At 39.3% G+C, this 7,620-nt stretch overlaps 1 long non-coding RNA gene across 1 annotated transcript; it reads left to right on the top strand.

Annotated features, from left to right (window-relative positions):
* Positions 1 to 597: 597 nt before the first annotated feature.
* LOC129923782 (uncharacterized) lies at positions 598 to 6,932 on the top strand. Its single transcript, XR_008775737.1, has 2 exons — positions 598 to 662; positions 6,587 to 6,932. It is a non-coding gene; the product is annotated as an uncharacterized LOC129923782 (long non-coding RNA).
* Positions 6,933 to 7,620: the final 688 nt, after the last annotated feature.

Below are 7,620 nucleotides of genomic sequence, written 5' to 3' on the forward strand. Positions count from 1 at the left end.
TAAACTCAAAACCCGTTGGTAGGGGGTTTTAAACTAAAAAAACATTGGCTGTGCTGGGGCAAGAAATGGTTTAGTATTAAAATCTCAACTAAAATAAACAAAATCAAAGGAAAAAATCAGTAACTTAATTCCGATCCCCCCCTGGCTACGCCCATGGGTATAAGCTTCAAATGTAACCGCATTCGCTGAAAGACAATGAGAAAGTAAAGGTAAACCACGAACCAGAATTAACAAAGGTAATCTCAGAAGGTAATAGATAGTCAGCCATGAATGGTAACTTTGAAAGGTAAACATAGAAAAAAATGTTACCATGAAAGGTAATGCAAATAAGATAAAATGGAATTATGAAAAAAAAAGATGATAGTGAAAGACAATTGTAAGGGTAGGAGTGACTGGTAAGCGCATAAAATCTACTTCACGATTACCAGTGAATAGTCAACAATGTAATATGAATAGAATAATGTTAAATGAAGGTCAACACGATTTGATGGATGAACTTTGTCGTTATCTAGTTACACATTTAAAAAAAAGCGAAATGTATGCAAGTAATTAATGCCATTTTGTAGTGTTTAGTCACGAGTCTCAGTTTGACAAGTCAATAAATTCGAACAATTATTCTGACAATTTGAACTTCATATATTAGAAGTGATCCTCTATTGTAGGTAAACGTATTGTGCTAGGAAATTTGTTTTTATTTTTGGTTGGGAGGAGTTGGGGTGAGGGAGGAGAAAGAGAAATTAAATTATTTTAACAGATTTGTAGTAGGTTTTTTTTTAACAGATTACTTTTGCATTTAACATTTAAATTAGTGGTTATAAGACGCGGACTTTGTCTCTCTCTCTCTATCTCTCTCAATATATATATATATATATATATATATATATATATATATATATATATATATATATATCTTTTTTTTCTCTTCTTCTCTATCTTTCTGTCTTTCGTTTTCTTTTTCTCTCTTTCTATCTGTCTTTTTTTTTGTCTCGCTCTTTTTGTCTCTGACTCTCTTTTCTATTTCTCCATCTAGCGCTCTTTCACTCTGCGCTTCTTTTTATCTCTTTCTCTTTCTGACTCTCCTATGCTCAGTTTTTCTTTCTGTCGCTTTACTTTCGCTTTGCTTTCTTTCTCTCTTTCACTCACTTTTTTTTCTTTTCTGACTGTCATTCACTTTCTCTTTCTTTCTCTCTATGATCCTTACACTTTCTCTCGCTATCTTCTATCAATCTCTATATGACTTATCTCTCTTTTTTCACTTTCTCTTTAACGGAGAATGTACATGAATCACATGAAAAGCATTCCGAATTTCGTACATCGTACATATATATTAAAAAGTGAAGCTCCTTATTTTCAGACCTAGTGATCTATATCTCTATGATCATCCTTTTCTGTGGCCTACGGTTAACGAGGGTGTCATGTAGCCAGCACAATGGCCTTCACTTTTCCCAAAGAGCCTACAATAAACTCACGGCATTGGTAAGGGATACGGTGTCAGAAGAATCGTTAAAAAAGTGGTCGGAGACTTGTGCGAACCTGGACCTCGAGGATGGACGGCAGGCATGGAAGTTACTAAACAACTTGGCTGGAGTGGGGGAACCGAGGGTAGCGGAGCCCCTACAAACACCAAGTGGCCCTATTATTACTGACAAGAAGAGAGCGGAGGCTTTGAACAAACATTTTGCTGGAGTCTCCAAAGCACACAAAAAGTCTTCCGTGTCGATGGCCCTTGACGTGTTAGAAGAGCCAATGAAAAACGCAAATGGGTCGACGGCAAGGCTGGGACGGAAACATTCTCAGAGCCCTTTACCATGATGGAGGTGGCTTTCGCGATCAAAAAGGCGAGACTACACAAGGCAGTGGGGCCAGATGGCATCAGCGCTGAGATGCTAAAAAATCTTGGAACGATTGGCCTCCTAAAACTTCACGGCTTACTAAATCGGACATGGACTCAAGGGGACTTCCCTAAGGCATGGAGATTGGCTACCATTGTTCCTATTCTAAAAAAGGGCAAGAATGCAAACAGCCCTGAGAGCTACAGACCAATTTCCCTCACATCGTGTGTGGGGAAGGTTGCGGAGAGAATCATTAACCGACGGCTTACGTGGTACCTAGAGTCCCACAATTTAATTTGTCAGGAGCAGGGTGGTTTCAGACAACGGCGTAGTGCAATGGACCAGGTTACAGTCTTTATGCAAGAGGTGGCAGACGGTTTTCAGAGAGGCGGAAGGGAAAAAAAGGGTGAGTCGACACTCGCGGTCTTTCTAGATCTAAAACAGGCGTACGATAGAGTCTGGAGACAAGGCTTGCTACTTAAGTTGATGGACCTTGGGGTAAACTCCAATATGTACCGGTGGATTAAAAGCTTCCTAACGAACAGGTTAGTTCAAACACGTTATGGTGAGCAACTGTCAAATAAGAAGGCACTCGAGCAGGGGTTGCCTCAGGGCTCGTCACTCTCATGCACACTTTTTCTGGTATTCATCAACGATTTGACCAAACGCCTAGGGTGTCGCTTATTACTTTTTGCGGACGATTTGCTGATCTGGAAAACTGGGAGATCCGCAGCCGCTCTAGCTGCGGAGATCCAACGTGACCTAGTCACGATTTCCTGCTACACACGATTGTGGAATATGGAGGTTAATTGTGCGAAAACAGTCTGGACCCTTTTCACCCTTGGCAAAGATATCTACAAAGAAAAGATTTCTCTCAATCAATGGTACCGAATTAAAAATGGAAGCCAAGCCGAAATACCTGGGAGTCACCCTGGACCCAAAAATGGGTTTGTCCGACCATGTGAGAACAGTGCGAGAGCAAGCGTCAGAGAGCCTTAAGGTAGTCAAGCGGTTAGCCACGACCAAGTGGGGGGCCAAAGCAAACGTGTTACGGGCCCTCTACATTGGAGCGGTAAGGTCGAGGATGGAGTACTCGTCTCTTGCACAAGTCTATGCCTCACAAACGTCTCTAGTGGGGCTGGATTCAGTGCAGAACCAAGCAATTAGACTCATTTGTGGTGCATTTCGTACGACGCCAATTGCGGCATGTGAGGTCATGACAAATCTCCCACCACTGAGATTACGAAGGGAGCGAGCCGTTATGATCGCCTATGAAAAATTCAAACGGCTAGAAGAAGGCTGCCCAGTCAGGAGTCTGGTCGACAATTGGCAGGGCGGAAATCGGCTGAAACGGAACTCTTTCATGCACTCTGTGCGGGAATTGTCCAAAGAAGTCGATTTACCTCAGAACAGAGCAGCTCTCGCTCTGCATGGGGCTTCTTCTCCGGCGAATGCTTCTGGAGTCCCAGAGGTGAGGAAATCGTTGATTTACCCAGAAGTTAACAAGAAATGCACAAAAACTGTCCTACGAAACACTGCCAGGAAAACTGTCGCCCAGTACCCAGCTGACTCCATTAAAGTGTACACAGATGGTTCCACGAGAGAGAACCTCGGACAAAAAACCTCTGGGTATGGTGTAGTGGTTCGATTCCCTGGCTCGACCGAGAACGATGAGATTCTAGGTGCGTGTTCTGGCAGGAGTAATTACGTAGCTGAAATGGTTGCAATTCAAAATGCAGTAGAGTACATTGAAGAACGACTTAACGAGAAAACAGCACAACCCAGTCCTATTGTGCTATTTACAGACTCCCTGTCGAGCCTACAAGCCATTGAAAGCCCTGCAGATACGCTCCCGGAACCGCTGGCAAAAACACTGGCGTGCGTGGGACGCCTCCAAGAAAAATCACAAAATTCGGACGACATTCCAATACGTACCTGGACACGTGGATGTGGAAGGCAATGTGAAGGCTGACTTATTAGCCAAGCTCGGCACAAAACTGGACCCTGTGGACGAGCCACAGACTTTTGAGCAGGCGCGTGTGATAGTAGACGAATGGGCAAGAGAAAAATGGTGCAAAAGCTGGGAGAGCGGTAATACGGGAAGGGAAGTCTGGCAAAACTTAAAAGGGCCCTCAAAATCGGACGAATGGTGGCAGCTAAATAGGGAAGAACAGGTGACAATCGCTAGGTACAGAACGGGACACTGTCCAATTGGTGCCTATTTTGCTAAATTTAAACCAAACTTCGACTCACGCTGCAGGCATTGTCAGGACGACGTCGAAACAGTCAACCACATCCTTTACGAGTGCGCAACACTACACCCTAAACATGGCCATTTGAGTGAAACAAAAGCTGGTTTGCATGAGGAGCTGGCTCTGTACGGAGACAGAGAAGCTTTGAGAAGAACTGCCGCTTTCCTTGTCCGTGTTATCAGAGAATAGAGTTCTCAACACGGTGCCCTAGTGCGATGAGACTTACACGGTACCCATTAGAGCTGAGGCACCCAAAGATCCCAAAATTAAAAACTCCAGTCTTCACCAAGGATTTGAACCCGGGACCCCTGCTTCGGAAGCCAAGCACTTTACCGCTCAGCCGCCGAGTCTCTCAATAGTCTAGCTGCATAAAAAATTAAAATAAACCTATGAAATCAAATTCTTATAGATTAGACTCAGTGATTAGTACATAAAACAAAAATAAAAATGACACAGCTCTTGCTCTCAGCATCCACCAGAATCCAGATATATATTTTTTTTAAGATATATATTAAAATAAACGATAAATATTAATGTCTGTATATGTTTCATCATTTATTTCATGTGGTCTTAAGGAAAAAAAAAACACATTTCTTGCTAAAGTTGGTTGCATTGCGTTTTATCGCCGAAGTACTTCTGATTCATAGCTTTTAATTCTATTTTTAAGGCGATCTATTTATAGAACTAAGTATCACAATTAATGGGAGATAACGCACTGAACTCGTCAGAGTCTACAACTCTACATCTTCAATGTGATGCAGGTTAAAAAGGAGAATGAATGAAGTTTGAAGCTCTTAATGCTGAAATAAATTATGAATAAACACAATACATTTAAGTTTCGCCATATTTTTTCCCCGTATTCTTATAATAATTGTGATACCTTATTGCTGCTATAATTACATATTACATATCAGGTTATAAAGTAGACTACTAGATTAGGCGATAAGGCAACTAATTATAGAAGTTAATTATATTTATCCTAGACATTTATATACATTTCTAATAACTTTTTTTTCAAATAATTGGATTCAAAAAGGAAAAATATTTGAAGGAATTGTATTATTTAATTTGAAACTATATTTAAATTACTAAAATCTAAAACAAATTTTATGTTATGCTCACAAGCTACACAATATTCTCTTCAATCTGCACAGGCTCACCGTGCACAACTTACATTCTCAGATCAAGCCCAAACATAGTAAATTATCTACTGTACCCTACAAAATATGAATCAATTAGTCAGTTAATTATTAGTAATTAAGTTTTTTATACCAAAAAGGAAAATTAATTCTTCAGTTTTAATTGATTTAACTAAATATGTGGCGTTATTCTCTCAGACTAATATTTGGATTAAGTTTAAACTTTACATGTTTATCTATTGTACCTTACAAAAAAAAGTATCCATTAGGCCTTTAAAAAAGTAAACAATTAGTAAATTCATTATTGGTAGATAATTATTTTGTTTAAAATCGAAAAAAAGGAAATAAATTCTAAATTATTGAGAGATAAGCTTTTTTTTAAAGCATTTATATATTTTTTGATAGTTTCTAATTATTATTTTTTACCAATTATCTTAAGATAAGACGCATTTCATTCCATTCTTCTTACGTTTTCACGTGAGCCACAGATGACATACCTTATATTTAAATACAAATGTTCCTTTATAAGTATATCACATACACCTGTCTGGTACACATTTTTTAACATGTTATTACTTCTACCTCCCATTTTAGGACATAATTATTTTTTCACAATAATTCTTTGTCCCTAACAAAACATGCATCAATCAAAGAAAGTTAACTTAATCTTATTGAATCAGTAATTATTACTGTGGCACTGGGTAGATCCACATGGAGAGCGAACATAAAGGAAGGGTCCTGGATTGCAGATGCCATACACAACAGTAGTAGAAAGAAGGGTGAAAATGCAAAGGCGCCTGGTGATTACATTTGGCGCAACCTGTGACCGCAGCTGTGTATCAAAGATTAGCCTCTTTAGTCACACAAGAAGTTGCAAAGGGAACAGACATTTTCCCAGGACGTAAAATGCCACAGAATCAGTAACTAATTAATTTTGTAGGATATCGAAAAAAATCTTACAGTATTGAGATATATAGTGGGATGCGTGGTCGAGAGGCTAAGTGCGCTTGAACTTGGCTTGTCTTGGCTACCTAGAAGGGGGCTCGAGGTTCGACACCCGACTCGGGCAGAGTTGCGTTTACTGAGCGCCTAAAGGCAGCACGGAAAACAAACTCCTAGATACCCCCTCCCCCCACTGGAACACAAATGAGATTAGACTAAAAGCGCTCTGAGCATGCTATAAGCATGAAAGTAGCGCTATATAAAAGCTATAATAATAATATATGGCCGTAAATGTGTTTTTTTAAAGTAAATTATTTTATAGTTTGCTTTTTTAAATTCCTTTCTTTGCTTATTTCTGTCATAAGTTTTTATTTGTAATGTTTTATTGAACACCAGAAAGTTGTTTTTTCTTTTCTTACAGATAAAATGAAAATATTTATTCTATTTCTGCTGGTCGCCGCTGTCTCCACTGCTGTCATAGTACGGCCTCCACAAGAGGACATTCCTTTAGACGATTTTATCTTTAACAAATACTATGGCCGTACTCTGGTGGGCAGACGACAGGAAAATATTGACGTTGCCTCATTGATTGTCAAAGTTGCCAAATTCGTGAATATTATATCCGGCCTTGTTGAAGGGTCTGCCTAAAGAGAACTTGATTCAAGCACCAACTAATTGAAGCTCTTAGATCCTCCTATAAAGATGAACAGGAAATAGTTAGAAAATGAATTGTTTAAAATAAACAGTCAATTCGTTGCAATTTTAAACTGTAATAGTTCTTTATTTGTGTTCTTCCATTGAAATTAATGATAAAGTTTCTCACCGCTGTCTTATCGTCGTCGAGTTCTATTGTAACTATAAAAACACCTAATAACTTTGTCGAATAAACATAGATCAACATTAATATCTCCTAATAGTATCATACTGTCCTCAAGCAAAATTACTCACTTCCGGTCATTCCTTCATCTATTGGTACTGACCTATACAAGTAAAATCGAATTGTACAAACACACACAGCAATCCGCGACATTTAAAACAACAACATTCAACCTTCATCATCACCTTCACCTATCCCTTAGTCTGTTGGACCGTTGGGGCACCACACAAGATCTGTTGACTGTCATTCTCTATTCCTCTCTATCTTATTCTTATCTTGTCTTATCTTATACAATCATAATTACAGGAAAATCTATGGTGCTATACAAGATGAAACGGGGCGGAGGACCATGAGCTATATTGATTGTATGAAGACCTCACGATAGTGACAGAAAAAAAAAACAGACTACCTTTGGAAGGTCACCTTGAAAGAATATCAGAGAACAGAGAAACAAAATTGTATACTGCAAAAATCAAAAGGCAGACGACCCAAAGGCAGACCCCGAATGCGATGGATTAATGATGTTGAGACAGATCTACAATTGCTTGGGGTTCGGGCGTGGAGACAAAAGGCTCAGG

Source organism: Biomphalaria glabrata, chromosome 17 (assembly GCF_947242115.1).
Source record: "Biomphalaria glabrata chromosome 17, xgBioGlab47.1, whole genome shotgun sequence".
NCBI classification, from domain to species: Eukaryota; Metazoa; Mollusca; class Gastropoda; family Planorbidae; genus Biomphalaria; species Biomphalaria glabrata.